General features: G+C 36.8%; 1 protein-coding gene across 1 annotated transcript in view; it reads left to right on the plus strand.

Annotated features, from left to right (window-relative positions):
• Window positions 1-802: 802 nt before the first annotated feature.
• The window catches only part of RNF182 (ring finger protein 182), a 266,068-nt gene continuing 244,791 nt past the window's right edge, over window positions 803-22,079 (plus strand). The window contains exon 1 of the mRNA XM_044065207.1: window positions 803-1,340. The gene's annotated coding sequence lies outside the window, so the exon portion shown is untranslated. The remainder of the gene's footprint in view (window positions 1,341-22,079) is intronic.

The following is a 22,079-nucleotide window of genomic DNA, read 5'->3' on the forward strand; positions in this document are numbered from 1 at the left end:
GCAAATATGTAAACTGCATAATAAGAATCTTTGCTACAACTGAAAATATTTTCCACAAATAGAGATTACTTATCTCAGGTTGCTATTTTATCTATGATTAGATTTAGCTATGTCAAGATACAGATGCATGTTCCATAATGGGATCTCAGATAAATTATTTTCTGCAAGGTGAACCTATTTAACTTTTAAAGTATCCTCACTAAATTAGATCAACTGTATCACGTATTATGTGCGTGTGTAGGTGCCTGTGTGTGTGTGTGTGTGTGTGTGTGTGTGTGTGTGTGTGTGTGTGTGTGTGTGTGTGTGTGTGTGTGTGTGTGTGTGTGTGTGTGTGTGTGTGTGCGTGTGGTAACATAACAGTAGTAGCAGAAACAGAAATCAGCAACAGTACTAGCAATAGTATTAATTATATCAGTTGTTACATCATCTTTATTGTACAGCAGATCTTCTTTACAGAAGAAAAATTCTGAAGTGAAAACCATGCATTCCTTTGACTGTCCTCCTTAATTGCACATGCATTTCAGCTCTTTTGAGTGTGATGGTTTTCTTTCCTCATTAGACTCAAACTTTGCCACTTGCTCATCTGCCTGACTACCAGCTGGTGTTTAATTCCACTGAGGCAAAGCCAAGTCGTATTACTTGCCAGTAAGCACCGTGCTTTATAAATTAATATGATGTACTCCAAACAGCTCTTGGGGGATGCATTACCTATGACGTTCAGGTCACAGCTTCACCTGTGGAATATAATACTATCAACATGTTCTCCTGTGGGAATTGTTTTTTTTTCTCTTTTTCCCCATCAGACTTTGTAGTGCAAATGTGTAGTGCTGTTCTAGCAGCCTACAGAGTATCACTGCAAGCAGTAAACAAACACCAACTAGAAGAAGCACATGATGGCTTTATTTTGGTTTTCAATGCAGCACTTTTAAGGATTTCATTGATGCTACAAGCAGAAAAGTGCCATGGGTTCAAGTATGATGGAAATTTTATAAAACTTTCTATAATTTAAAATCATGTGAAGAAAACAAGAAATGCTGAAATGCAAGTAAGGATCACTGTCGTGAAGATTAAAGGAGTGCATCACAGATTTCACCACTATGGAATATCAAAGTAAAATGGCTAGCAACTCCTTTTTCTAGTTTTGATGGAATTCATGAATGAAATGGGAGACCAGCAAATCAGAGATGAGTAAAAATCATTTGCTGGTATTCCTTTTATTCATTCAGTCTGTTGCCATGGTGACTGAGGCGAGCAGTCATTGAATGGAGTAACGAAGCTTCACTTTTATAAACTGCTGCTGGATGAGTGAGCATCATTTCAGCTAACAGCTGCATCATCAGGTAAAGAAAAAGGACACTGTTTATTCTTTTTGTTTTTTTTTTCTTCCGCAATTTTCTTTCTGAGACAACTTTATATGTACTGTGATAATTAAGCTGCATGAAAATAGCCTTATTTTGTTTCAGGTGTAATGCACCAGTCTTTGCTGAGGGACACCTTTCTTGAAAGACACCTTGAATGGCATTGTTTCTGCTCAGTGCAAACTGTGGCACCTTTGCATACAAGGATACTGAGTGCAATTTGTAATATCATTCAGTGATGTAACACATGCAGTGAGAAAGAGAAAACATACTTCGGAAGTAAAATAAATATGCCAGAGTTTTGGCAGTAGAAGAGAAGGAGCTTGTTAATGAAATTCCATCCATTTATGCTTCATGAAATGTAACAGGTTTTGACAGATGACATTAATAGGATCAAATTAAAACAAACAAGCAGAAGTTTGCAATACAGAAAGAAAATAAATAAGGCTATTTTATACTACAAATTATGTGTGTGTGTGTGTGTGTGTGTGTGTGTGTGTGTGTGTGTGTGTGTGTGTGTGTGTGTGTGTGTGTGTGTGTGCATGTCTATGTATGTCTGTGTGTGCGTGTGTCTGTGTGTGTGCATGTCTGTGCCTGCATGCATGTGTGTCTGTGTGTGTGTGTGTGTGTGTACATATGTATGCATGTGTGTCTGCGTGCGCAAATGAATGTGTGTGTGTGTGTGTGTGTGTGTGTGTGTGTGTGTGTGTGTGTGTGTGTGTGTGTGTGTGTGTGTCTGCATGTCTATGTATGTCTGTGTGTGCGTGTGTCTGTGTGTGTGCATGTCTGTGCCTGCATGCATGTGTGTCTGTGTGTGTGTGTGTACATATGTATGCATGTGTGTCTGCATGTGCAAATGAATGTGCGTGTGTGTGTGTACACACATCCACGTTTGCTTGCTTTTTTACTTTAACTTTGTTTTTTTTGTTTTTTTTTTTCTGAAAGTGTTAATTCATTCTTTGCTGTGATTAGTACCCAAGGAATAAACAGTCGAGACATGGTTTAAAAGTACAGTGTCAGACACCCAGCACAATTAGTCTTCCTCCAATGTCATTGATTGTCATATGCTGATTAAGAGGAATTGCACTGGGTCACAATGATTAGCTGTAGAGTTCAGAAGTATTTTTAGCATAAAAGATGAAAAGAATACATATCTTGGAAGATGACAAAAGGACATGCATCAACTGGAAAAATTATGTCAGGTTTCTTTTCTTTAATTATCATTAGGTTTTAACATCCATGTGCTTTTCCAACATGGTTTGTTTTGACAATATAACTTTTAAAATACTACCCAGTTAAATAAACTGGTAATACAATCACTTTCAGCAATCACACATTGTGTTTGTGTGTGTGTGTGTGTGTGTGTGTGTGTGTGTGTGTGTGTGTGTGTGTGTGTGTGTGTGTGTGTGTGTGTGTGGGCACACAAAATAACATTTTTCAGAATAAATGTAACAATGCCACTTTCTGTTCTACTTATCAGGACTGACTAAACCATCTGTTTCTACTTTGTATGTGTGTCCTCCAAGCTTCCTCACAATAGATGTTGTAGGTTAGGAACAAAGCTTAAAAACTATGATAGCAGTAGATATATTTCTGCAAGGGATTCAACCATATCAAATTAGTTATCCAAGGCATGATGCACTTGTTTATATAAATAGTCACATGTGAATCACGTATTACTTATAAATCAAGAGTGCATTCCTGCAAAATTCAATCTGCATATTATATGTACGTGCAACATTAACTAGATCCACAGTCCTAGACTAGTCTTGAAGATCAAATTGTGTTTAGGTTCCTTCCCTTGAGGCAAAATACTGATTATACAACGAGCCCCCATTAATATTCCAAAACGTGCACGCTGATTGGTCAGCGTGCACATTGTAAATCAAAGACTTATACTAATGGGAAAAGGTCCGATCACCCGGACTTTTTCCATTAGTATGTCTTTTTTTTTTTTTGGACAGCAACGGAGAACGGAAGAGCTCCATTGCTTTTATCTCGCTATGTTGAATGAGTTTAACATAGCGAGATATCTTAAAAAAAATGTAACGGAGATCTTCCTTTCTCCGTTGCTTTTTTTAAAGCTGTCTCGCTATGTTAAACTCGTTCAACATAGTGAAACAGCTTTAAAAAAAAAAGGAGAAAGGAAAATCTCTGCTGCTTTTTTTTAAAGCTATCTCGCTATATTAAAGTCTTTTAACATAGTGAGACAAGTTTTTAAAAGCAACGGAGATCTTCCATTCTCTGTTGCTTCCACACACACAGTTCTGATGTACTGCGTAACCATACACATGCACAGTACATCAGAACTGCCGCAGAATACTGGACAGCTGCGGAAGGGCAGCAAGGAAGCATTATAGAATGCCATTATTTAAGAAAAGTAAGTATTTTTTTTCTTAAATAATGTCATTGTATAATCGCAATAACCCACTTCTGGGTGTGGGTAATGCTGGATTTACCCACGGTTGTCTTTGTTTGGCCACTCAGGCTTCACCCTCATGACCAAACCACACCAACCGTGGGTAAATCCAGCATTACCCACACCCAGGCGTGGGTTATTGCTTAAATATACCACATTGATAATAATACTATTCCTTCATAATGGGTGCAAACATTATGTGTAGAGATTCTGTTTAACTGTCAGTCAGCACAAACAAATCTGTCAGTCCTTGACATTGTGAGGGACAGAGTCTAACTCCCTAGAAAAAAGAACCAACCAATCTTTTGAACCTTTAAACCACTTAGGAATTATGTCTGGATCCTAAAGCATTTCAAGTTTTTCTTTCATCATGTGATACCTTACTCTACACTACAGTCTAATTAAAATATTAAACTAAGTTCTGCACAAAAGGAACAAATACAACAGGCATCATCACAGTTATAATATGACCAGGAGTTTGAGGATTTTGTCAACATGTATAAGGTATCACCTAATTCTAAATAACGAATGATTCCGCTTATCAACACTAATACTATGGTATGTGAATAAATGGGTAGATAGCAGGATTTTATGAATACAAACAGCCTTTTTTCAGCATTGTACTTTTATAGAAATAATGATTTTTTTTTTACTTAATTGCTACAAAATAAGTTTTTACCATAATTCAGTGAAGTGCAGAAGAAACCTAATACAGAGAATTGTGGTGTATTTAAACAAAATGCATAAGCATTTTGAAATAAAATATTGTGTGGCCATAAAATACATTTAGACATAGATAATAGAACATTTAATGTATGTTTAATTTGTGTAAGCATTCATAACTAGCTAATTTATGTCAAGTTAAGTAAACATTAAGGAAGGACTTTGTGCTGCTTAATTATATGTAAGTGCATATTGTAATTAAAGCAAATTGGCATGCATACATAGCACATTCCTTCACTGCTATCTTGAAAGCAGGCTGCAGGGTTACAACTCTCACTCCAGTTTTATGATTTTTTTACATGTGTGGTTCCCTCCTCTCCTGAAGAAACCATATCAGTCTCTTAGCTGACCAAATGCCCAGACTCTACCAGGGAGTAGGGTAGATAAACACCATTTTATCCTTTGCCTCCCTTCCTCTACATGACATTATCAACGTTTCCATCTTGTCTTCTCCATATGATCCTCCCACAAGCCAAATCTTACTAACAGATGGTAATGGTAGAAGCTAAATAAACAATTTCTAGGACTTTTGTTAGAAAAGTTTTGTTCAAGCATCTTTCTAAGAGGTTTGTAAATGTACTTGACTTGTGTATATAACTGTTCAGTGATATAACCAGTTAATACTTTATAATATGTCTTGGAAACTGCTGTATAATAAGTGCATGTTAACTTGTTTGTAATACTTGCCTGTAATAACTATGACAGGAGTCCTGACTAAAAAGGGCCCCAAGACTAGCCCACCTACCCAGTTAGCAAATCTAAACTAAAATAAATATATAGCTGCCTATGTCATGCAACTGCTTATTGCCTTATATGCTACAAGGCTTTCCCAAGCATGGGAATGAAGTAAGATTTAACAAGTGTGTTCTGACTCAATAAACCATATAAAAGTGAGAGGTGTGTGTGGGGTATTGAATTATGAAAAAACAGGTTAGGATACTTAAAAAAATAAACCATGATGATCTATGACTAAGCAGTAGCTCGACCCTCAGTATGCAATAGTTTAATTGTTAAGGTGATGACTATGGATAAATTCATCATTCTTGTAGTCTGCTTTGGCTTAAGCCTATGTTTTTTCAACACTCTGAACATGGTCATCTCCATTAAAAATTAGTTATCTCCTGCATCAGTATGATAAGTTAGTTAAAAAGTGCAATTAAACTGTGTGTTTTCATTTCACTGAATCTCATTTCACTGAACTGCAGCTAGTATATATGGCACTGTGTAGAGTACTGTAAGGCAAGTAAAAGGTATATGTCCTTTTCCCCACTGTAGTGCAATCCTGTAGTTAGTATATATAGTTGGGGGGTGGGGGCTGTTGGGGGATGTGGGGGATGTAGCCCCCCACTTAGTTTGAGTACATATTGTCTTCTAGAGAGAGTTAGTCTTTGGTGTTGCAACTATGCATGTCTATTGTTTAAAATGTATTGTTTTGAAGTTTTGGGTAAAATACAATATAAAACAAACAAGGTGGGGGCTACACCCCCCCCCAACACCGCACACACATGCACCCCTAACTATATATACTAACTCCAGGATCGCACTACAGTGGGGAAAAGGGCATATATGTTTTAGTTGCCTTACAGTACTCTACACAGTGCCATATATACTAAGTTCAGTTCAGTGAACTGAGATTCAGTGAAATGAGTTTTCAGTAATTTGTGTTTTCAGCGATGTGGTCGGGGTGAAATGAAATTCAGTGAAATAAGATTCAACGAAACAAAGCAGACCCATTTATAGATATATATATATATATATATATATATATATATATATATATATATATATATATATATATATATATATATATATATATTCCCCTGATCTTGTCTGCTCCCTCATATCCTATCCATGAAAATCATTATCATGAAATATCATCAAATATAACTCCCCCTACTATCACTAGGGAATAAGTCCTTATTACTCTCTCTAAGACCAAGAACACTGCATCAATGGGCCCAGACAATATCCTGGGATGCCTTCTAAACATCATGAAACATGACCTATCAGTGCCTCTGGAATTACTATTTAACTATAGCCTCCAAACAGGCTTTGTGCCTCATGAATGGAGAAAGGAAATAGCCATCCCTCTACACAAAGGTGGGCCATCTACAGATCCTGGAAACTACAGACCCATAAGTCTTACTAGTCTTATATGTAAAGCCATGGAAAGAATTATCATGGAGATGATCAACTAAGATATAGCAAACCTCCAGACACTGCACCCATCCCTGTTTGATTTCATCAAGGGCAGATCATGCCTACTCAAGCTGGGGGACATCTTTGAGAAGGTCACCAAAGCAATGGATGAGGACCAAATCATTCACACTGCTTACCTCGACCTGACCAAGGCATTTGACACAATACCCCACTCGGTCATTGTTGACAAACTCAAGAGGTTAGGTACAAACCCATATGTCACCTGGTGGATAGCCAACTGGCTCACAGACAGGACCCAAGAAGTGAGAATTGAGGTGTCCACCTTAACAAAGAGGCTAGTCACAAGTGGAGTCCCTCAAAGATTAGTCCTTGGACTGCTCCTTTTTGGCATTTACTTCTCAGAAGTCAAGGCCAATGTCAGTGGTCTCCAGCTGACTAAATTTGCAGATGATTGCAAACTAGGAGCTGTCATTGAATATCATACTAACACAAATGTTCTCCAGGAGGGGCTGACACAGACAAACAACTGGTGTCAGAGCCATGGACTAAAACTAAATGCCAAGAAATGCATAATAGTATCCTTTGGGATGTCATCCATCCCTGGCAACTATCATATTGACAATGCTCCCCTTAGAGTTGACCCAGTAGACAGGGACTTAGAGACACACAATGATAGTAATCTAGCCTTTAATCATCATGTGTCTACAGTGGTGAGGAAATTATTCTATGTTGCGCAACTTAAAAACAAGGGCATGACATCTAAGTCAAAGGAAGTCATTGTTCCACTGTATTCGACATTCATCAGACCTATCATTGAGTTCAATGCCCCCTTTGGTATGTACCCAACTAGGCATATCCAACAACTGGAATGTCCACAGAGGTTTCTCACTAAAAGAATACAAGGTGTAAGCAATATGTCCTATGCTGACCTCCTCAAGGCAGTAGCCTGTATTCTGTCTCCTACAGGCTTTTGAGGGGAGAGCTATGCCTGGCATACAGGGCATTGTTAGACTCCACTCTGATGGACCTCCTGCATTTCCACAAAACAAACAGTACCAGAATGACCCATTCTAAAGACTTACACCTTGCCTGTGATATAAATACAATCTGCTGGAGAGATAGGTAAGTATCCCAGAGACTACCCCATCTTTGGAAAAGGCACCTCATCCATGTGAAGCAGAGTTCCTCCCTAACCTAATTCAAGTGCACCTTGGACAATTGCATGGGAAACTGTAAATTCATCCCTGGTTTGGCACCTATGTCTCTAATGCAAACAGGTAACCTATAAATAGTTCAACTCCCAGGCCCATGCTTGCACTTATCAAGGGTATCAAAACTTGTCAGAGATTTGGGATGCATGGCTAGGCTTAAAAAGGCCCTTGTGGTCATTAGCCTAGTAAACACCTATGAATCTATGAACCTAAGAAAAACACCCACTTTGAATAATGCATTCAACTTAACCCTGAGAATGAGAATACAAATCTTGCTCCACAAATACAGAGAATGCATGGTACTCAGCAGAATAGATGAGACCTATAACTATCATAGCACCTCCCATAACACATTCCAGGATAAAAAGTTTATGTGTTTCTCAGGTCCACAATATGCATGCAGGGAGTACTGACAAACTCCTATGCCCCTTTCAATATCTACACAAGGGCAAATACTTGAGCCACTATTCCACAGCCAGGATGAAACCAGCACTGTTCTCCCTGAATCAGAGGCTGAGTTACAACATGAAGTACCCTGACTCGGGCTTTTGTATAGAGGCTGTGGAATCAAACCCCATGTCATTCTTTAAGAAAATAGGGACCACAACCCTAGTTTTACAGTTAAGAGGCATTATCCCTACCCTTCATACAGCATTGAAATGGTATGTTAATCAGAACACCCCAACAATGGCCAGCGCTCACATAATTATCAGACCTCATCCACTCTAACAACTTTACCCTGTGGAGTTGTTTAATCATCACAGTAAATTTCTACCTTCAGACATGGATCAGATATTGCTATCTGCTTCTGCCATTGCCTCCTCAAGGGAGGGTATATCCATAAGATTCAGTAGTATCTCAAACTATTTTTCTGCGTCTCAAGAATGTATCAAGGTCATTGTTTCTAAACCTTTGCTAAAAACTACCTGACAAATATCCCACCTCCTCTTCCTCCTCCTATGTTGCCAGATGGTTTGCCAGAACCTGTTTGAAACCATTCAAAATTATTCTGCCTGACCTCACCAAATTGATTCTAAAGAGTAGTGTAGTTAGGACAGGGAAAACAAGGCAATCTCCTTGGTTGCTATCTTGTCTAGGGTGCAACTCGCCAATGTAAAAATAAAAAAAAATATTTTTAGTCAAATACTTTTTTTTTAATTCCCTTCATGGGAATCAGCAACACATTCATCATAAATGGACATCTGAGATGTTCCGATGTGCCTTACACACTTTCTTAAGACATCTTGCTTCAGCACCACCCCTCTACCTGCATAGCCAATCACTGATCTTTTGAGGGCAGTGCTGCAGAGCAAGAAAGACTTGGGCTGTATCATTGGCACCTATAGTGAGCTGAGGGATCTAATGTTTTTCACAAATAAAATTACTTGCTACAGGCACTTTTGGTATGTGAGGAGAGAAACTAGGGCAGGAAGAAACAAAACAAGTCTTTGAAGTAATTAGGGTTACTTACTAGCTCATTTTGAGCATGTGCATACCTGGACAGACTACTGAAGGGGTAGTTGGATGAAATGTTTCATTTTGTTTGTCATGCATATTTGGACAGACTATTGGAGATATTGGTGGAAATTTGTCATGTTGGTGCTTGTGCCTAATTGGACAGACAACTAGAGAACTTGTTTGAGGAAAATGTTTCATTTTGGTGCTTCTGCATACTTGGACAGACTGCTGGAGAAATAGTTGGGGAAATGTTTCATTTTTGTGCTTGTGCATAGTTGGACAGACTGTTGAAGGGGTTGTTGGAGGAAATGTTTATTTTGGTGCTTTTACATACTTGGACAGACTACTGAAGGGGTCATTTGGGAAAATGTTTTATTTTGGTGCATGTGCATACATGGACAGAATATTGAAGGGATCATTGGGGAAATATTTCATTTTGGTGCTTGTACATACTTGGACAGACTACTGAAGGGGTCATTGGGGAATATGTATCATTTTCACCCTTGTGCATACTTGGACTACTGGAAAGGTTGCTGGAGAATTATTTCATTTTGGTACTTGTGTATACCTATACAGACTACTAGATTGTTTGTTGTGGGAAATGTTTCATTTTGCTACTTGTCCATAATTGGACAGACTCTTGGGGGAGTAATTGGAAGAAATGTTTCATTTTTCTGCTTTTGCATACTTGGACAGACTACTGGAGAGTCCTTGGTGAAAATTTTTCATTTTAGTGCTTGGGCATATTTGAAAAGATAACTGGTGGGACCAATGGGGGAAATGTTTCATTTCAGTGCTTGCGCTTACTTGGACAAACTACTGGAGTGGTCTTTGGGGAAAATGTTTCATTTTGGTGACTATGCTTTCTTGGACAGACTACTGGAGGTAAAATGTTTCACTTTGGTGTTTGTACATACTTGAACACAATACTGGAGGAGTCATGTTGGGAAATGTTTCATGTTGATGCTTGTGCATACTTGGAAAGACTACTTATGGGGCCAATAGGGGAAATTTTTCATTTTGGTGTTTGTGCCTCCCTTTACAGGGTACTGGAGGAGTCACTGGGGGAAATGTTTCATTTTGGTGTCTGCATTCTTGGATATATTGCTGGAGGGGTCGTTGGGGGAAATGTTTAACTTTTTAGCATGTGCAGTGCTGGACAGACTGCTGGAGTTTAGTTGGGAAGAAGTCACAAGGGAAAATGTTTCATTTTGGTGCTTGTGCAGACTTGAACAAAATACTAAAGGGTTCACTGGGGGAAATATTTCATTTTGGTGCTGCTGAATACTTGGACAGACTACTGGATGGGTCATTCATGGAATGTCTAATTCTGGTGTTTGTGTATACTTAGAGTACTGAAATGGTCTTTAGTGGAGTGTTTCATTTGGTGTTTGTGCATACTTGGACAGACTACTGGAGGAGTTATTGGGGGAATTTTTAATTTTGCTTGTGCATACTTGAACAAATGTCTGGAGGAATTTTTGGAGGGAATGTTTCATTCTGGTGCTTGTGTATACTATGACAGAAAAGTGCAGCAGTCATTAGATAAATTGTCTCAATTTAGTGCTTCTACATACCTGGACAGACTACTGGAGGTGTCACTGGGGAAATGTTTCATTTGGTGCTTCTGCATACTTGCATAGACTACTGGAGAAGTAGTTGGGGAAATGTTTCATTTTGTTGCTTGTGCATAGTTGGACAGACTATTGGAGGGATAATTGTGGTAGTTTTTCATTCTGGTGCTTGTGCATACTTGGATAGAGTACTGAAACGGTCATTGGTGGAATGTTTAATTTTGGTGCTTGTGTGTACTTGGACAGAATGCTAAGGGCTTGTTTGGGGAAAGTTCATTTTGGTGCTGCTGCCTACTTGGATATTCTACTGGATTGTTCATTGGGGGAAATGTTTTATTCTGGTGTTTATGCATACTTGGATAGACTACTGGAGGGGCTGTTGGGGAAAATGATTCATTTTGGTGCTTGCGCATACTTGGAAAGAGTACTGAAGCAGTCATTGGTGGAATGTTTAATTGTGGTGCTTGTGCATACTTGAACAAATGCCTAGAGGAATTTTTTGAGGAAATGTTTCATTTTGACACTTGGACAGTCTACTGGTGGGGTCATTGTGGGAAATGTTTCATTTTGGTGCTTATGAATGCTTGTAGACCACTGGAGGGGTTTTGGGGGGATATGTTTCATTTTAGTGCTTGTGCATTGTTGGACAGCCTGTTTTAGGGTTGTTGGAGAAAATATTTCATTTTGGTGCTTTTGCTTACTTGGGAAGACTACTGAATGAGTCATTAGGGAAAATGTTTCATTTTTCTGCTTGTTCATACTTGGTCAGGATATTGAAAGGGCTGTTATTGGAATGTTTACTTTTGGTGCTTGTGCATACTGGGACAGACTAGTGGAAGGGCTGTTGGGTGAGATGTTTAATATAGGTACTCATGCATATGTAGAGCACTCTAAAGGTCCTTAGGTAATTGTTTACTTTTGCTGCTTGTGCATTGTTGGACAGACTGTTTTGGGGGGTTGTTGGAGGAAATATTTCATTTTGGTGCTTAGAAAGACTTGTTCATTACTTGGATAGGGTACTAAAAGGGCCATTGGTGGAATGTTTCATTTGGTACTCATGCATACATTGACAGACCACTCTAAAAGTCCTTGGGTAATTGTTGAATTTTGGTGCTTGCACATACTTGGACAGACTACTGCAGAGTTGTTGTGCGAGATTTTTCATTTTGGTGCATGTCCATACTTTGACAGACTACTAGAAGGTTCATTGGGGAAAGTGTTTAATTTTGGTGCTTGTGCATACTTAGAGTACTGGATGGGGTATTTTGGGGGAAATGTTTTATTTTGGAGTTTGTGCATACTTGGAAAGACAATTCAAAGGGTAGTTGGGGATGTGTTTAATTTTTGGTACTTCAACATATTTCGACAGACTTCTGGATGGATTGTTGTGGGAAATATTTCTTTTTTATGCTTCTGCATATTTCAAAAGACTACTGAAAGGGTCCTTGTGGAAATATTTCATTTATGTACTTGTGCATACTTGTACAGATGACTGGAGTGGTTATTGGGGGAATGTTTCATTTTGGTGCTGGTATATACTATGACTGACTATTGCAGAGTTTATTGGGGAAAATGTTTTATTTTGCAGCTTGTGCATATTTGGGCAAAACCACAACAGAGATCATTTTGGGAAATGTTTCATTTTGGAGCTTGTGCATAACTAGACAGATTACTGGAGTGGTCATTGCGAGGAACTGTTTCATTCTGCTGCTTATGCCTACATGAAGACACTACTAGAAGGGTTCTTGGAGGAATGCTTCATTTTATTGCTTGCAAATATTTGAGCAGACTACTGGTGGGGTTGTTAGGGAAACTGTTTCATTTTGGTGCTTGTGCATACTTGGACAGATTACTGGAAGTGGTCATTGAAAAAATGATTCATTTTGTTGCTTGTCCATACTTGGACAAGCAATTGAAGGAGTCATTAAAGAAAATATTTAATTTGGCTGTCATTAGAGTACTTGAGCATACATCAAAAACAACAGAAGGAGAAAAGGCAACAGCCAAAAAACAACGCCAGTTCACAAAATGTTTAATCCAGCTTAGCGCCTCGGCATAATAGCCTTCAATGAGTACAAGTTACAAAAACACACCCACTCCAATATATACCACAATTAATTAAACAATTACATAAATTAATCAATCAAAAAACAGAATATTATTTAAAGAGAGAACTTCCAATATAAAAAAGAACTAACAATACTAATAATACCAAACTTATAATAAACTTTTCCAGTTTACTTCTAAATTTAAACCATTAGGTGACATAGTGTTATATTTCAGAATATAAATAGTTTCTTTAAATAACAAAATATTTTTAATTAATCTATCATCACCTTTCTTAATAAAAATATTTTCTAAAATACAACATTCAAATAGTTCAACATTACTATTATGACACTCCATAAAATGTAAAGCAATGGGACTAGTTAGTACTCTTTTTAATGTCTCTAATATGTTCTTGCATTCTAGTTTTAAATTTTCTCTTTGTCTCACCAATATAATATAATTTACATGGACATCTAATACAGTAAATAACCCCTACAGAGTTGCATGAAAAATTATTATTAGGTCTAAATGAAATTCCATTAATATTATCAAAATATGGTTTTACATATTTACATATACTGCACTGGCCGCAAACATTTGTACCAACTATATCTAAATTGTAATATACCTTATCCAAAGGAGAAATATAATAAGTATTTATTAGTTTATCAGATAAATTTTGACCTCTTTTAAAGGATATTTTAGGAATAATTGGGAAAATTTTATAAAGATTTTTATCTGAAGTCAAAAATTTCCAAAAATATTTGATAATATCCCAAATTTTGTTACTATATACATTATAAATAGTAACAAAATAAATATCTTGTATTTCCTGAATATAAACTTTTGAACATTTATTATTACCACTAATAGCACTAACCTTATTCACATAAGGTGGAAAATTACTTTCTTCTCTATTATTACTAATCATCAATTTATTAACATTTCTACAATTATTTTTATCCAATAATTTATTAATACAAAAATCTAATATTTCTATACTATATCCTCTTTTTAAAAACATAATGATACAATCATAAATATTCTTTTCTAAATCTAATTCATTATTACATAATCTGGATAATCTAATAATTTCTCCATAAGGTAAAGCAGACAAGGTATGTGGAGGATGACAGCTAGTTCCATAAAGGAACTGATTACCATCAGTAAACTTGGTACACCGTGGTATGAATCTGATCACCTACCACTCCAGTTAACATAATATCTAAATAATGAACTTGACTACCAAACTGTAAACCATCAAAATGTAAGTTATACCTATTATTATTGAGATCTGAGAAGAACTCATAAACATAGTCACTACCACCGCTGCAAAGAAAAATCAAATCATCTATGTAGCGGTAGTAACACAAAACATGATTAATATAAAATTTATTAGTATACACATACTCCAACTAAAACTTCCCCATAAAGAGGTTTGCATACATGGGGGCAAAAGATGCCCCCATAGCAGTGCCTTTTAATTGATGGTAAATAACTTGATTGAAACTGAAAAAATTATTAGAAAGGCAAAAAGAAGTCAGGTCCATTATGAAATGGGTGGTAGGATTATCACCTAAAAAATAAAATAATGCTTGCAAACCGTCAGAGTGATTGATGTTAGTGTAGAGACTGACAACATCTACACTAACCCAAAACATGTTATCTGTCCAAATGATATCACTTAATTTATCAATAAAGTCAAAAGAGTCTCTAATATAGGACCCTAATTTTTGCACAAAAGATAACAAATAATTATGAACAACTATACCCATATTCCGATAGAAATAATTACTTGCCGAGACAATGGGACGACCAGGGGGGTTAATCATATTTTTATGAAGTTTGGGGAGACAGTAAAAAGTAGCTAAATTACAGTTCTCCAAACAAAATTTTTTATCAAGGTCATCTTTGGAAATATATCCTAATCTTACACCCTTATCTAATAAATTAGTACATTCTTTCATGGCTGCAATATATTTATCAGAATCACTAACTTCATATGTTAACGGGTCATTTAAATGTTCCATACACATGTCTAAGTATTGCTTATTATTCAATATTGCAATCTTATTTCCCTTATCAGACTTTTTAATGACAATATCATGTCTACTAGAGAGATTTTTCATAGCCTTCCATTAATTTTTGGTCATATTATATAACCTTTGGTCATTACTGATTGAATTAAACATTTCTTGTATAGAGAAATGTATCATTTCAGAAAAATGAATGATAGTAGAGTTACTATATGGAGGAATAAACCTACTATGAAAATTAATACCATCAGTGTTAAGTATAGAATAAGCTTGAGAATATAAATAAGGAAATAATTCATCAGAAAGACAAGAATAATAGCTATCCATGCTAGTATCACTATCACTATCACTATACTATGACTGACTATTGCAGAGTTTATTGGGGAAAATGTTTTATTTTGCAGCTTGTGCATATTTGGGCAAAACCACAACAGAGATCATTTTGGGAAATGTTTCATTTTGGAGCTTGTGCATAACTAGACAGATTACTGGAGTGGTCATTGCGAGGAACTGTTTCATTCTGCTGCTTATGCCTACATGAAGACACTACTAGAAGGGTTCTTGGGGAATGCTTCATTTTATTGCTTGCAAATATTTGAGCAGACTACTGGTGGGGTTGTTAGGGAAACTGTTTCATTTTGGTGCTTGTGCATACTTGGACAGATTACTGGAAGTGGTCATTGAAAAAATGATTCATTTGTTGCTTGTCCATACTTGGACAAGCAATTGAAGGAGTCATTAAAGAAAATATTTAATTTGGCTGTCATTAGAGTACTTGAGCATACATACCTGAACAGACTACTAGAGTGTTCATTATGGGAAATGTTTAATTTTGCTGCATGTGCATAATTGGACAGAGTCCTGGAGGGTCATTGGAAGAAATGTTTCATTTTGTGCTTTTGCATACTTGAATGGATTACTGCAGAGGTTATTGCAGGAAATGTTTAATTTTGTGCTTGTGGATTCTTGGACAGACTACTGAAAGGGTCATTGTAGAAATATTTCAGTTCAGTGCTTGTGCATATGTGGTCAGAGTACTGGAAGTGTCTTGGAGAAATATTTCAGTTTGGTGCCTATCCTCTTGGACAGACTACTGCAGGAGTCATTTGAAGAAATGTTTCATCTTGGTGCTTGTGCATACTTGGACAGACTACTGTAAGCTTCATTGGTTGAAATGTTTCATTTTGGCATTTGTGCATACATGAACAGAATACTGGATGAGTTTGGGGGGGAAATGTATACAGTTGGACAGGCTGTTGGAGTTTTGTTTGGGGAACTGATTCATTTTGATGATTCTGTATAATTGGGTCGACTATTGAAAGAGTCATAGGGGAAAATGTTTCATTTTACTGCTTGTACAAACTTGTACAGACTATTGGAGGGTTGTTGCACAGACTGCTAGAGAGGTTGTTAGGAGAAATGTTTCATTTTAGTGATTCTGCATACTTGGACAGACTACAGAAGGAATCATTGGGAAAATGTTTCATTATGGTGCTTGTGCAAACTTGGACAGACTACTGGAAGGGTCATTGGGGGAAAATGATTCATTTTGGTGTTTGTGCATACTTGAACAAATATCTGGAGCAATTTTTTGAGGAAATGTTTCATTCTGGTGCTTGTGTAGTGACTATATCATAACATTGACAGCTTAGGTTGCCGAATGCTAAATCAACACCTAAGCATCAAATGCTTGGAATAGTGAATGGCCACATCATCAAATTCTTTCCTCGGGATAGAATTCGGGTGGCCATCCATAAACAAAATAAATAAACACACCAAAACATACTGGGGGGCTGGGCTCCCCACCCCCCAACTAAATATACCATCTCCAAGATCACTCTACATTGGAAAAAGGGCAAATCCCCGATAACAGCCACGTGAATTCTATCCTGAGGAAAGAATTCGATGATGTGGCCATTTGCTATTTTAAGCATTCGACACTTAGGTGTTGATGATTTAGCATTCGACAACCTAAGCTGTCGACAATTCAATAGGTACCCCTTGTGGCATCTATATCATAACATCAACAGCTTAGGTTATAAAATACTAAATCATCAACACCTAAGCATGGAATGCTTAAAATAGCGAACAGCCACATCATTGAATTCTTCCCTCGGGAAAGAAATTGAGTGGCCATCCGTAAACAAATATAAACCCACCCAAACATAGTGGGGGGCTTCCTCCACACCCCTCGATGTGGGGAGCTGCACTCCTACACCCTCCCTCACTAAATATATCAACTCTGTGATCACTCTACATTGGGGAAAGGGCAAATTCCCAATAACGGCCACATGAATTCTTTCCCGAGGAAAGAAATTGATGATGTGGCCATTCGCTGTTTTAAGCATTCGATGCTTAGGTGTCAATGATTTAGCATTCAACAACCTAAACTGTCGACAATTCAATAGGAACCCCTTGTGTATACTAGTACAGATTACTGCAGGGGTAGTTGGAGGAAATATTTCACTTTAGTGGTTGTACATACTTGGACAGACTACTGGTGGAGTTGTTGGGGGAAACGTTTAATTTTGGTGCTTGTGCTTACTTGTACAGACTACTGGAAGGTTGTTGCTGGAAATTTTTCATTTCAGTGCTTGTGCATAACTGCACAGACTATAGGGGTTTTATTTGGAGAAATGTTTCATTTTAATGATTGTGCATACTTGGACGGACTACTGAAGTAGTCATTGGGGAAAATGTTTCATTTTGCTACTTGTCCATAATTGGACAGACTCTTGGGGGAGTAATTGGAAGAAATGTTTCATTTTTCTGCTTTTGCATACTTGGACAGACTACTGGAGAGTCCTTGGTGAAAATTTTTCATTTTAGTGCTTGGGCATATTTGGAAAGATAACTGGTGGGACCAATGGGGGAAATGTTTCATTTCAGTGCTTGCGCTTACTTGGACAAACTACTGGAGTGGTCTTTGGGGAAAATGTTTCATTTTGGTGACTATGCTTTCTTGGACAGACTACTGGAGGTAAAATGTTTCACTTTGGTGTTTGTACATACTTGAACACAATACTGGAGGAGTCATGTTGGGAAATGTTTCATGTTGATGCTTGTGCATACTTGGAAAGACTACTTATGGGGCCAATAGGGGAAATTTTTCATTTTGGTGTTTGTGCCTCCCTTTACAGGGTACTGGAGGAGTCACTGGGGGAAATGTTTCATTTTGGTGTCTGCATTCTTGGATATATTGCTGGAGGGGTCGTTGGGGAAATGTTTAACTTTTAGCATGTGCAGTGCTGGACAGACTGCTGGAGTTTAGTTGGGAAGAAGTCACAAGGGAAAATGTTTCATTTTGGTGCTTGTGCAGACTTGAACAAAATACTAAAGGGTTCACTGGGGGAAATATTTCATTTTGGTGCTGCTGAATACTTGGACAGACTACTGGATGGGTCATTCATGGAATGTCTAATTCTGGTGTTTGTGTATACTTAGAGTACTGAAATGGTCTTTAGTGGAGTGTTTCATTTGGTGTTTGTGCATACTTGGACAGACTACTGGAGGAGTTATTGGGGGAATTTTTAATTTTTGCTTGTGCATACTTGAACAAATGTCTGGAGGAATTTTTGGAGGGAATGTTTCATTCTGGTGCTTGTGTATACTATGACAGAAAAGTGCAGCAGTCATTAGATAAATTGTCTCAATTTAGTGCTTCTACATACCTGGACAGACTACTGGAGGTGTCACTGGGGAAATGTTTCATTTTGGTGCTTCTGCATACTTGCATAGACTACTGGAGAAGTAGTTGGGGAAATGTTTCATTTTGTTGCTTGTGCATAGTTGGACAGACTATTGGAGGGATAATTGTGGTAGTTTTTCATTCTGGTGCTTGTGCATACTTGGATAGAGTACTGAAACGGTCATTGGTGGAATGTTTAATTTTGGTGCTTGTGTGTACTTGGACAGAATGCTAAGGGCTTGTTTGGGGAAAGTTCATTTTGGTGCTGCTGCCTACTTGGATATTCTACTGGATTGTTCATTGGGGGAAATGTTTTATTCTGGTGTTTATGCATACTTGGATAGACTACTGGAGGGCTGTTGGGGAAAATGATTCATTTTGGTGCTTGCGCATACTTGGAAAGAGTACTGAAGCAGTCATTGGTGGAATGTTTAATTGTGGTGCTTGTGCATACTTGAACAAATGCCTAGAGGAATTTTTTGAGGAAATGTTTCATTTTGACACTTGGACAGTCTACTGGTGGGGTCATTGTGGGAAATGTTTCATTTTGGTGCTTATGAATGCTTGTAGACCACTGGAGGGGTTTTGGGGGGATATGTTTCATTTTAGTGCTTGTGCATTGTTGGACAGCCTGTTTTAGGGTTGTTGGAGAAAATATTTCATTTTGGTGCTTTTGCTTACTTGGGAAGACTACTGAATGAGTCATTAGGGAAAATGTTTCATTTTTCTGCTTGTTCATACTTGGTCAGGATATTGAAAGGGCTGTTATTGGAATGTTTACTTTTGGTGCTTGTGCATACTGGGACAGACTAGTGGAAGGGCTGTTGGGTGAGATGTTTAATATAGGTACTCATGCATATGTAGAGCACTCTAAAGGTCCTTAGGTAATTGTTTACTTTTGCTGCTTGTGCATTGTTGGACAGACTGTTTTGGGGGGTTGTTGGAGGAAATATTTCATTTTGGTGCTTAGAAAGACTTGTTCATTACTTGGATAGGGTACTAAAAGGGCCATTGGTGGAATGTTTCATTTGGTACTCATGCATACATTGACAGACCACTCTAAAAGTCCTTGGGTAATTGTTGAATTTTGGTGCTTGCACATACTTGGACAGACTACTGCAGAGTTGTTGTGAGATTTTTCATTTTGGTGCATGTCCATACTTTGACAGACTACTAGAAGGTTCATTGGGGAAAGTGTTTAATTTTGGTGCTTGTGCATACTTAGAGTACTGGATGGGGTATTTTGGGGGAAATGTTTTATTTTGGAGTTTGTGCATACTTGGAAAGACAATTCAAAGGGTAGTTGGGGATGTGTTTAATTTTTGGTACTTCAACATATTTCGACAGACTTCTGGATGGATTGTTGTGGGAAATATTTCTTTTTTATGCTTCTGCATATTTCAAAAGACTACTGAAAGGGTCCTTGTGGAAATATTTCATTTATGTACTTGTGCATACTTGTACAGATGACTGGAGTGGTTATTGGGGGAATGTTTCATTTTGGTGCTGGTATATACTATGACTGACTATTGCAGAGTTTATTGGGGAAAATGTTTTATTTTGCAGCTTGTGCATATTTGGGCAAAACCACAACAGAGATCATTTTGGGAAATGTTTCATTTTGGAGCTTGTGCATAACTAGACAGATTACTGGAGTGGTCATTGCGAGGAACTGTTTCATTCTGCTGCTTATGCCTACATGAAGACACTACTAGAAGGGTTCTTGGGGGAATGCTTCATTTTATTGCTTGCAAATATTTGAGCAGACTACTGGTGGGGTTGTTAGGGAAACTGTTTCATTTTGGTGCTTGTGCATACTTGGACAGATTACTGGAAGTGGTCATTGAAAAAATGATTCATTTTGTTGCTTGTCCATACTTGGACAAGCAATTGAAGGAGTCATTAAAGAAAATATTTAATTTGGCTGTCATTAGAGTACTTGAGCATACATCAAAAACAACAGAAGGAGAAAAGGCAACAGCCAAAAAACAACGCCAGTTCACAAAATGTTTAATCCAGCTTAGCGCCTCGGCATAATAGCCTTCAATGAGTACAAGTTACAAAAACACACCCACTCCAATATATACCACAATTAATTAAACAATTACATAAATTAATCAATCAAAAAACAGAATATTATTTAAAGAGAGAACTTCCAATATAAAAAAGAACTAACAATACTAATAATACCAAACTTATAATAAACTTTTCCAGTTTACTTCTAAATTTAAACCATTAGGTGACATAGTGTTATATTTCAGAATATAAATAGTTTCTTTAAATAACAAAATATTTTTAATTAATCTATCATCACCTTTCTTAATAAAAATATTTTCTAAAATACAACATTCAAATAGTTCAACATTACTATTATGACACTCCATAAAATGTAAAGCAATGGGACTAGTTAGTACTCTTTTTTTAATGTCTCTAATATGTTCTTGCATTCTAGTTTTAAATTTTCTCTTTGTCTCACCAATATAATATAATTTACATGGACATCTAATACAGTAAATAACCCCTACAGAGTTGCATGAAAAATTATTATTAGGTCTAAATGAAATTCCATTAATATTATCAAAATATGGTTTTACATATTTACATATACTGCACTGGCCGCAAACATTTGTACCAACTATATCTAAATTGTAATATACCTTATCCAAAGGAGAAATATAATAAGTATTTATTAGTTTATCAGATAAATTTTGACCTCTTTTAAAGGATATTTTAGGAATAATTGGGAAAATTTTATAAAGATTTTTATCTGAAGTCAAAATTTCCAAAAATATTTGATAATATCCCAAATTTTGTTACTATATACATTATAAATAGTAACAAAATAAATATCTTGTATTTCCTGAATATAAACTTTTGAACATTTATTATTACCACTAATAGCACTAACCTTATTCACATAAGGTGGAAAATTACTTTCTTCTCTATTATTACTAATCATCAATTTATTAACATTTCTACAATTATTTTTATCCAATAATTTATTAATACAAAAATCTAATATTTCTATACTATATCCTCTTTTAAAAACATAATGATACAATCATAAATATTCTTTTCTAAATCTAATTCATTATTACATAATCTGGATAATCTAATAATTTCTCCATAAGGTAAAGCAGACAAGGTATGTGGAGGATGACAGCTAGTTCCATAAAGGAACTGATTACCATCAGTAAACTTGCGGTACACCGTGGTATGAATCTGATCACCTACCACTCCAGTTAACATAATATCTAAATAATGAACTTGACTACCAAACTGTAAACCATCAAAATGTAAGTTATACCTATTATTATTGAGATCTGAGAAGAACTCATAAACATAGTCACTACCACCGCTGCAAAGAAAAATCAAATCATCTATGTAGCGGTAGTAACACAAA

This window comes from Protopterus annectens, chromosome 3.part0 (genome assembly GCF_019279795.1).
Source record: "Protopterus annectens isolate FY-2018-M chromosome 3.part0, PAN1.0, whole genome shotgun sequence".
NCBI lineage: Eukaryota > Metazoa > Chordata > Ceratodontiformes > Protopteridae > Protopterus > Protopterus annectens.